This window comes from Urocitellus parryii, chromosome 6, assembly GCF_045843805.1.
Source record: "Urocitellus parryii isolate mUroPar1 chromosome 6, mUroPar1.hap1, whole genome shotgun sequence".
In the NCBI taxonomy this organism is placed as follows: Eukaryota; Metazoa; Chordata; class Mammalia; order Rodentia; family Sciuridae; genus Urocitellus; species Urocitellus parryii.
In genome coordinates this window covers 155068384-155079546 of record NC_135536.1, presented here as the reverse complement: position 1 = coordinate 155079546, position 11163 = coordinate 155068384, and the positions used below count along the sequence as shown (strand labels likewise).

The window sequence follows — 11163 nt, the reverse complement described above, 5'->3', positions numbered from 1 at the left end:
TCCTGTGCTCAATCAAAGCTTGTTTAAGTTCTTAAGATCTATGGGATCTTTTATGGCTATCTGCCCCAACACATTTCATGTTCTACCTACCAATTGGTTAGATTCCATCCTGTACTTGTTTTGAATTATCCTCTAGTAGTTCCTTGGTTTATGTGTAAATTTCGTGTACTCCAAAAGCTAGTTCACATTGATATCTGTTTTTCTCTCCCACTGCTTCATGCAAAGTAAATGTATGATAGATATTGCTGAATTGAAAGTTCATTTCCAAATATTCCTTTGTGAATAAATACAGTATTGTCTTTTAAATCTAGCTTAAGTGACCAAGGGATAATACTCACAATAATTCAGCCTGTTGTATATCATACTATTTAAAGCTTCCTTAGAAGATAAAACAAAAAGCCACAAACATACAAAGTGTTAAAAATGTGCTAAGTTAATGGCAAGTGACATATGAGTCAACAACGGGTTCAGAAAGGAAAGGAAAGAAAGGATCTTGACTTATTTTTAATGCCAGAATAAATATGTGTACATACTTCTAACATTGAAAGTACTTCTCAGGGTTGTATTTGTTTTGTGTTCTTATTTCCCTTATGATGAGTTTCAAGTTTGAAAAGGGGCCATATGAAACACAAATGAGGTCATCAGGATTATATGAGTTTGTTGGGAGGGAGGTTACTTAAATCCCTTCAAATGCTTTTTAAACTTTTCTAGACTCCAGGTATAGTTAGAAGTTTATTATATTGCCAATATCCGAGTGTAATAACATTTTGGAGACTAAGCAATATAAAGATTGAGACATAAAAAGCAAGGATCAACTTAATCTAAGTACACTGCACTTGTTTGAGATAAGGAATAAGTGTGTTCTTTTACAATAAAAATTATCACACTCTTGAATTTATAAATTGTAATTAGGGATGGCTGAACCAGTTTGATCAAAAAATCTGCCAATTCTTTTTTTTATTATTATTATTAGTTTTTTTATTCAAAACAGTACATAGCTCTTGACATATCATATTTCATACATTTGATTCAAGTGGGTTATGAACTCCCATTTTTACCCCGTATACAGATTGCAGAATCACATAGGTTACACATCCACGTTTTTACATACTGCCATACTAGTGTCTATTGTATTCTGCTGCCTTTCCTATCCTCTACTATCCCCCCTCCCCTTCCCTCCCCTCCCATCTTCTCTCTCTACCCCATCTACTCTAATTCATTTCTCTCCCTTGTTTAAAAAATCTGCCAATTCTTTAAGCCAAAATTTAATACTTTGGTGGAAATCTTCCTTTACCATAGAGATCAAGGTATTGCTCTTGATGTTTCTAAACTGTTGGAATATCAAAATCGATATTTCTTGTTCTTCAGCACTTACAAACATTTCAGGTTAAAGAAAAATGGGATTTACATCATATTAAGACTCTTGGAGCTGGGGATGTGTCTCAAACGGTAGCGCGCTCCCCTGGCATGCATGCGGCCCGGGTTCGATCCTCAGCACCACATACAAACAAAAATGTTGTGTCCTCAGAAAACTAAAAAATAAATATTAAAAAATTCTCTCTCTCTCTTCCTCTTAAAAAAAAGACTCTTAAAACAGGTTCTACAGGGTAGTCTAGGAAATTGACTAGAATATACAGGGACCCATATTAATGGGGCTCTGTAGTCAGACAATTTCAATGCAAGAATTAGAGTCACATACAGTATAAGAGAGAATGAACAAGGGCATGTGGCTTTTGAAAGTCATGAGTATTTGCTGGATCAAGATGGCCTATTAACATATTTCCTGAAACCAGTTGGTGATCTTGGGTTGGTAAGCCACCACCTCCCCCAAGCCTGTTTTTACATTTATAAAAGTACAAAGTGATGATAATATCTGTCCTCCTTACTGCACGGGATGTCATAAAACTCCACTGAGACAATACATGATAAAACATGTCAGAAACAATGTATAAGGTTCTTCGGGAAAAATAAGATTCCTGGTATGATACCAATGTAGAGAAGTACAAATAAAAAGGGGAACATTGTTCCAGTGTGTAAACCAAATGACTGAAGGATTGATGTCATGGGAATTTCAAAGGCAACTTGATAAGCAAACTGTATTTTCTAAATAGTTGGAAAGGTTTTATTGGAGAATTACAATGCTAGAAGAAAAAAGGAAGATAAATGGATGAAAGGGGGATCCATTAAATTAGCTGGAGTGCAGGAGATACTGTAAACTCCAATAAAAGATAAAGAAGAGTTGGAAGAAAGAATTAAGGAATGGGCTAAAGAACCCCAAGCAACAAGATCATTGTGCCAACAGTCAGCAGCCATTATTTTTCGTATTTCATTTCATTTCAGTTTCACAAACCACCCCACAAGGTGGGCATTCTGATTCCCATTTGAAAAGAAGGAAACTGAGGCTCAGAGAGCCTTATCTGGCCCAAGGCTACACGTTAGCAGATAGAACCTAGAAAAAAATCTCAGCATTTTCTGAGGCCAAACTTTTTTTTTTTAATGCCATGGATCAGGATTTATAAAGTAATGGAATACCCCAGAAATCTCAATGGGGCTAGGGCTAGAAGACTAGAGTGGGTGGGAACAACATGGCCTGAGCAACAGGTAGAGAAAATTTTTCCTTCTCCACAACTTTATTTTGGTACTGAACAGACTAATTTTCTTCAAATTACTTTAGTATGCTAATTTCCTAAATCATCAAATGTATTCCTATTTCCTCTTTCTCCCTCTAGCTCCAGCAAAAAGAAAAAGAAGATAACTGCAGTCAAGCTAACCCCCCTTTTTAAACACACAGAGAACAACCTCTTAGCTATTACTTCTTCTCCACCCAAACCACCTCCTCTGGAAATAAACATATTACTAATGCCAGAGTTGCTACAGGACCAGAATTACGGGACAGTCAACAATAGGAAATGATATTGCAAATACAATTGAGAGCATAATACACACAAGGCTTTGTCCCATTCCCTTACCAAACTTCCTCTTACAAATATCCTCACATAACTGGAACATGATGCTATTGGCCAAAGCATCTCATCAGGGCTGAACCAGAGAGCCCCTGATTCTCATTATAACTAATTGGCCATAATAGAAACTTTAAACAATTGGGCTCATGATGTAATTATGACATGTGCTTCCTTTGATGAAATCTTCCACGGGCTGCAGGAAATAGGCCAGTAAGGAAGTATACGTGCACCAGGCCCACAAGGTGAACTGAAACTACCAGTTTTGTTTCTCCACCCATAGGTCAACTATTTGCTGAATCCCTGTCAAAGAATTAAGAACTAGTTCCTAAGAAAAATAAAGTACATGATATAATGTCACTCAGGACTTAAAACCAAGCTCTTACAGCACACGGGAACTCTCACTGAGATTCCTCTGCATCTGGAGTTCAGAGCTCTTAATGACTATCAATGCTGGTTGCTCTTTTCTCTCTCCTTTCTTTCTGTTGGGGAATTGGGCTGTGAAAGGCAATATTTTCATATTACATGAGCTGAGCTGCCCAGGTTTGAATTCCAGCTTTGCCACTTCCTTACAACTTGATTTACAAGCACTTTAACCTTTCCTTGTTCTCAGAATGGGGATGACTACCAGGACATGACTACTAGGAGTCCCTCAACCTACTGGGAAACCTACTGCATCTTGCAGTAAGAGTTGATTCCCTCAACCCCACACATCTTCTATTTCTTCTTACCTGGATTAAATTCCCCAGGCAATTCAGTCTTAGTCGTTCCTTTATATAGATCCCCTACCTTCCTTGCTCCTCCTTCTTAATAGTTTTCTCCTGACAGCACCTTAATCCTGTTGAAATCCAATCTTCCATCTTTGTGCTTGCTCCTGGATCAAAGGCTGTGGCTGAACAACAGCATCAACATACGAATCACTCTCCTTTTAAATTCATGACTATGAACTTCAAGTGTGCCCTAATCCTGCTTGCTAAACCCACATATTGTCCTAGATTATTTACTCTGCACTAAGGAAATGGAAGCAAGAAAATTAGAATTCACTCTTCTATGCACCACTGTGAGAACCCGTTTACCTGAATAGGCTCTTCTTTCATTACTAATTCTGAACAAGTCATCTAAGCTCCAGGTGAAGCCATTCCCTCCACCTGCATCCAAATCATAGACCCTGTACCTTTTACCTCTCGTGGAAGTGTCTCTAGCCACTTTCTTCTCTCTTTCACATCATCCATGTTCCTCTCTTTCCTGAGTCATTGCTATTCATGTATGTACTATTGCGTCTACACATGGAAGTCTCAAACACCTCTCCTAACTCCACTTTCCTCTCCAGCTACTGCCCCACTTCTCAAATCTCTTTTTTAAGAACTCCTTGATACAGTTGTCATTACTGGCTCTTTCCAATTCAATTCCCATTCTTTCTTAAACCCACTCCATTTCATCTATGCCCTGATCACTTTTCAGTGTTACTAGTCTCTCTACCTTGCTAATCTGGCAGTTAGTTCTGCATCATCAAATCACTTTATCTAAAGCAGACTTTGAAACAATCGAGTAGTTTCTTCTCTGAGAAGTGTCTGACTGCACTTGGTGTTCCATTTATTAGGATTGTATAACAAATGACTCGAAACTTAATGACTTATTATTTTGCTCATGGATCTGCAATCTGGACAGGGCATGGTGGAGACACTCATTTCTGCTCCACTTGATGTTAGCTGGGGTGGCCCAAAGGTTGGTCCTGGAATGATCTGAAATTTATTCACTCATATACCTGCTGTCTGGGCTGGAAATACTCAAACACCTAGGGGCTAGAACACTTGTGCTACTTTAGCATCTGTGTCTCTGTTTCTCTGTATGTCTCTCTCTGTTCTCCCCAGCAGGGCAGCATCAGCATCAGAGTCAGATAACTTACACAGTGGCTCAGCCCTCCCCAGGCATGAAAGAAGCCAGACAAAATCTGTATTGTCTGGTTATCCTTGGGAATCATCTAATTTCATTTTTTACCATAGTCACAGACCTGAAAAATTTATGAGGAAACATACTCCCCATCTCTTGTAAGGGAAATAACACTGAGGCCATCTTTAGGAAATGTAGTCTATGGCGTGTGACTCTTAGGGTATTGCATTCTCCTGTCTCAGTGGCATTTCCTTCTCACCCTCCTTTGCTGATTCCTCTTCATCTTTCCCACACTTTAAATTTGCAGTTCCAAGGGCTCGGTCATTTATCTTCTTGTTTTTATTTCCCTCTCTTTTTTTTCAGTGCTGCCAAAAATCTCATGGTTTTAAGAATCACTTATGATAACTTGCAAGTCATATGTCCAGACTGGACCTTTCCCATGAATTTCCTATTCAGTATCTTCTTGGATGTGTAACAGGCATCTCAAGTTGAACATATCAAAAGCTGGAACTCCAGATCTTCCCACCCAAATGTGCCCTACCTTCTGTTTTCTCCATGTGGTTGATGGTTTTTCCATCCTACCAATTGATCAGGCCCAAACTCCATCTTCACTTTTCTTTTCTCACATCTTTCACTAATTGATTAGAAAACCCTGTTGGCTGGGCTTTCAATACACATCCATGATATAACCATTATCTCCTAGTTATCTCCTAACTTCTACTGTTCTGGTCCAAGTTTTGTACATTATCTGTTATAATTACTAACATTTTTAACCCAAAGCTACAACTCAGGTTTTGTTGCTGCTGTGCATTCTGCCATACCTTCAACAATCTAGTTGGGAACAACTTAGAAAACATGGATGAATAGTGTATATATTTCAGAACTATTTAAACTGCCTGAATTTGTTTCTTCTTTCCAGTTCTTGAGCAGCTCCCCTGAAGGCTAGAGCAAGATGAGCAACAGCTTTCTCTACTCACTATTGCTAGCATAATTGCAACCATCTTCCTTTCCCCCGCCCCCACTTTATGAATATTGTTCTTATTCCCAAGAAATAGAAGCTAACCTGAGATAAAAAAAAAAACCTACTGGCCTGGAGACATGCTGGTCTCTCCCTGTTCTCTTACTCAGAGATAGGAGACAACTTACTGGTTCCTGAGATGGGGATGTACTGGTTTCTCTGTTCTTTCCTTGAGAAGATAAAGGGACCTGATGATTTTCCTGTCTCCTCCCGCCCCCAGAGATAGAAAAACTGCCTCTCTCTCTGTTCCCAAGAAACAAACTTGTGTTCCATAAGATCAGGGGATGCTTACAATGTCAGTCAAGACCAAACCCATCCCTAGTGCGTAGCCATGATTCTAGCCTGTAAAAGTAACATCAAGGGGAGTTGTGGCCGCTCTCCCCCCTAGCTACTGCTGTCCCTCTCTTTGTGCAGAGCAGCCTTGTCAGACTCCTAACAATAAACCAGCTTCTTATCCCAGGTGTGCGTTTGATCAGTCCCATGCCACTTTTCTTTCAACTACCTAGTGTGTTGATGCTGGTATGATATGAGGTCAAACCAGGGTGGGAGGTCAGGGGTCACTTTCTGTGTGCAGGGATTTTTTAAAAAAAATATATTTTTAGTTGTCAACGTACCTTTATTTTATTTATATGTGGTGCTGAGAATCAAACCCAGTGCCTCACACATGCTAGGCAAGTGCTCTACCACTGGGCTACAACCCCAGCCCTGTGTGCAGGGATTTTTAACCAAATTCTGAACATGAACCCACTTGAGAATCTAGTGGAAGCCACAGACTGACTCTTTCTCTCTCTCTCTCTCTCTCTCTCTCTCTCTCAAAAAAAAAAAAAAAAAAGTGAATACATCATAGGAAAAGAACTTGAAGAGGTCCAGGGTGATACTCTGCTATTATTCCTGAATTCATTTACCCAAAGTTCTTGAGTAAAGACCTATTTCCTTAAAAACCAGGAAGCAGGAGCCATTGAGCCAATCATCTCTGTGCTGTGACATCAGGGATAATCTGTCTCCCAGCAGGGATGGAAAGTGGAAGACAAGAAGTATCCCTGGATTATCAAGAGCTTCCTGTTCAGAGAAAATAGTTTTTGACAGTGGTTAATAATTGAACTGCCTACTTCTGTTTTAATCCTTGAGCTGTGAGGAAAAATTATTCTATTTATGAAAATGGCCCTGTTTTTATGTCCTACTTTCAGATACATCGGCTGTCATCTCAGGAATTTAGCAAATGCTTGAGTAATCAGTTATTCTAAAATACATTTACAAAAATAGAAGTTGGATTATTTACACTAACACTTATCCAATTATTTCTATTATTCCAGAGTGATTTTAGAAGCAATTACAAAGCAAGAATTCTTTTTTTTTAATACTTAATTTTTAGTTATAGGTGGACACAATAACTTTATTTTATTTTATGTGGTGCTGAGGATTGAACCCAGTGCCTCACACCTGCCAGGCAAGTCTCTGCCTCTAAGCCATAACCCCAGCCACACAAAGTAAGAATTCTTATTAATGTAAGACATTACAAGCAAGGTTGTCAAAAAAGGTCTCGTGGGCATCATAAAATTCAAACTGGTAATTGACCACTTATATCAAAGAACACTGTGAATTCAGGATTACTCCTTGTTGGAATAATTGCAGCCATCTTCCTTTCCCCCACCCCACTTTATGAATACAGTTCTTATTTCCAAGAAATAGAAACTAGCCCAAGATAAAAACCTACTGGCCTGGAGACATGCCGATCTCTCCTCGTTCTCTCACTGATAGGAGACGACTTACTGGTCCCTGAGGACATACTGGTTTCCCTGTTCTCTCCTTGAGAAGATAAAGGGACCTGCCGGTTGGTTTCCCTGTTCCCCCTTCTGAGAGATGGGAAAACTGCCTGTTTCCCTCCCCTAATCCGAGGCCTTGATTCTAGCTTATAGAAAGTAACATTCACAGGGCACGGTGGCACATGCCTATAATCCCTGAGGCTTGGGAAGCTGAGACAGGAGGATCATGAGTTCAAAGCCAGCCTCAGCAAAAGCAAGGTGCTTAACTCAGTGATACCCTGTCTCTAAATAAAATACAAAATAGAGCTGGGGATGTGGCTCAGTGGTAGAGTGCCCCTGAGTTCAATCCCGGTACCCGCCCCCCCTCCAACCCGCCAATCCTGCTCCATCAAAAAAAGTAACATGCAAGAAGGAGTTGCTGCTGCTCAGAGCAGCCTGTCAGACTCCTGACAATAAACCTGCTTCTTATACCAGGTATGTGTGTGATTAGTTCTGTGCCACTTTCCTTTCACTCCTTATGAGGGAGTGTTTGACTGTGGTTCTCCAAAAAGTTGAACTACTTTTTATCATTATATTTGCAATTATGCACATGGAGTGAAATAGTAGCAAGAAATTAAATTCTTTCTTTATTGTAAGTATTCTAAATATATGAGTAGTTGAGGATTTGTCTTATATTTCAACCAGCCATGCTGCTTCATAATAATAATAATAGTTGCAAAAATTAATACACTGGATTTGTAAGAACTTGAGTGGGAGAATTAATGTTCATATACCCCAGTCACCAGAACTAAATTAGGTAGATGCCTTGTGGTTTCAACTTTTTGCACTAAATGCTATTTTGAAATTATATGCAGATCTCAGGCCTAGTCATCTTCTGTCCTACAGGCCCCAGTCAGCTGGGTGGAGGTTTAGTGTAGCCATTCTGCTCTGGGACTTTCCGGATGGAGTAGTCCATGATTCTGAGTCATTTGCAGGTGTTCCTGGGGCCCAGTGGCTGTGGATGGCAGAAGCCCATAGTGGGACTGGGCAGCTGCAGGAGCAGAAAAAAAGGTCTCCTGATAGCTGTCAGTGCCTCCGTGGATAAAATCATCTCACACTTCAGGTTGAAGTGGAACCTGGTTCAGAAGGCCCCATTGGGAGACAGCAGGCTGAACCCGGCTGGATGTGAGGCACTTGGTGGTGCCATCCCTCCACTCCCTGCTGGCAGATGGGCTGAAACCTTTCCTATATGATTTTATCACCAGGCAACACAGAAGGAGTTTCTAAACCCTGGTGGAGGCATCCATGAAGCCAGACTCCAGCAGTTCCCTTTGGTCCGGCTGAGAAGCCTCCACAGCCACTTTTATGCCTTCATCCTGGGCCTCCTCAACACCACGCAGTTGGAGTTGTGGTTTTCCAGTCTCTGAGAAGTTGCAGGCCTGCCGTCCCTTCTGTGTCTGCCCACTGGATTCTTCTACCTGTACTCAGTGCCCTTCCCCGTCCAGAGTTACTACTCCTGCTGCAGTTTGTGGGTGCTCACCTTCCATCTGGACCTGCTCTTTGAGCACCACCACCTGCCCTTGGGTCAACCTGAGCCCCTGCCCCTCCATGACTGCCTTCACCCCTACAGGAAAATGCATAAGCCACGTGGCACTGGGAGCATGGCGGTGGGGGGTGGCTGGCCCAGAGTCTGGGGAGCTTCCTGGAGGGAGCTCCCAACCCATCAGCTCCTTCAACTCCTCTATACCAGTCAGCTGGTGGGAGCATCTGACCCAGGTCTCCTGAGTCTATGCCTCAGGGGACACTGAGGACTTCCCTCTTCCCTGGTGAGGATCTGGGCAACAAGAAACTGCAGCTGAGGGTACACAGGAAAAACCTCTGCCAGCAGAGGAAGTGGCACCAGGCAGAAGTGTTGGGCTTGGGAGACTGTTTGGCTTGTCTGGGGTCCCCACAGACACTGAGTGGAGCCTTAAAGTCCAGGAGACCATCCAGTTGGCTGCTCCCAACAATGAGTGTGTTGGTTCACGTGAAGCAGGGCACCTTCAGAGACTCCTTAGGAGGAGCTTGTGGTCTCAGCACCCGGCACAGCATAGGCCCACAGGGCAGTCTGGGCTTTCTGTGACCATACTGTGGCAAGACCTGACCAGTTAAGCTTCCGGCGTGGAGAATGCTGAGTGTCATTGCCACAGTGGATGAGAACTGGCTATGCTGTGGGTGGGATGGCAGGGAAGAGTTAGTGCCAGTGGGGAATACCTCCCTTGGTCTCTAGCCTTAGGAGGCTTTGCTTTCTTACATATGTATTCCTTTGTCACCTGGGACTGGAACAGCTTCTGAACACTATGTAAATTGACCATCCCAGAAACCTTTTTCCTGTCTGCAAAATGATATTTGTTCCCACATCGTTTCTGCTAATCTTCAAAATAAACTTTCCTTCTTCCCTCCATGCCCACTTGTAAGGTGAAACCTGCTCTTCCAAATATTGAAGAGGAATCCCCTCCCATGAAACCCCTCTCCTCTTTCCCATCTGTATAAGGGAACATCTCCTTTCCTATCTGTAAAATGGAACCTAGCCCTCTTCTCCGTCCCTAAGTGGTCTGTGTCAGTGCAGTACATGCTTCGGCCCACAAGCCTAGAAGGGCCTCTAGTCTCCTTTCTGTGTATTGAATCTCTCCTATTCTCCCTATCCCATGTTATCTGTATTTATGATGTACTCATGCTGTGCTAGTTGCTGAACTGAAGCCTAGATACCCCTGGTGGGTGGGCCTGTGGTATTGGTCTGCTTCTTTCCTCCTTTGTCCCAATAAAGTGTGGGAGTTGAAAAAAAAAAAAAAGAAATTTTTTTTAATCTACCATGCAATTGTATACATTTTAATGCTATCAATAGTCCAAAGAGGTGACTATGTAAAAGGGGATATAAAGAGTTAGAATACTGATGAATTATTGCAAGAGCCAAACAAACAAAAACAAAAACATGGAGAAAGAAAAGGCAGTGATCCCAGCAGCCTGCAGCAGGGCCCGGAGAGCCAGGCCAACTGATTCGCGTGGCCTGCCCTGCGGCTACAGAAGGCGTGGCGCCTCAGTGAAGCCATTAATTGGCAAGCAGGGAGGGTAGGGAAGGCCATTAGGTGGAATCCCACCAGCCAAGCCCACACGGACCCTTGGGCCGAGCACGGGTTCTCAGAAGGGGAAGGAAGCGGTACAGTCCCATCCCCCACAGCGGACACTCCACCGAGCCAGTCAGCGGCCACCATCCGGGAAAGCTGAAGGATACACCGCCACTCTCCTTCAGAGTGTGACATCAAAACAGGTCGGTGTCATTCAGCTCACCCCCCAGACAGCGGGAATTCGCATAAAATCTCTCCTAGGCTTGCCGGGAGAGGGAGTATCAAGCTGAGACTCCATACAGGCCAGGGGGAATCCAGAGACACCTGACCTCCAACCCCTCCTCCCAGTAGCAGCCAAAAGGAAACCTGGCTAGCCAGCGCTGGGGGAGGGGCAAGCAGAAAAAATCAAAGTGATAGAGTGCCAGGGATCCCAGCAGCCTGCAGCAGGG

General features: G+C 42.6%; 1 pseudogene; it reads left to right on the top strand.

Moving 5' to 3' along the window:
* The first annotated feature begins 8631 nt into the window (after positions 1–8631).
* Positions 8632–9879, top strand: LOC144255486 (AP-4 complex accessory subunit RUSC1-like; annotated as a pseudogene).
* The last annotated feature ends 1284 nt before the right edge of the window (positions 9880–11163 follow it).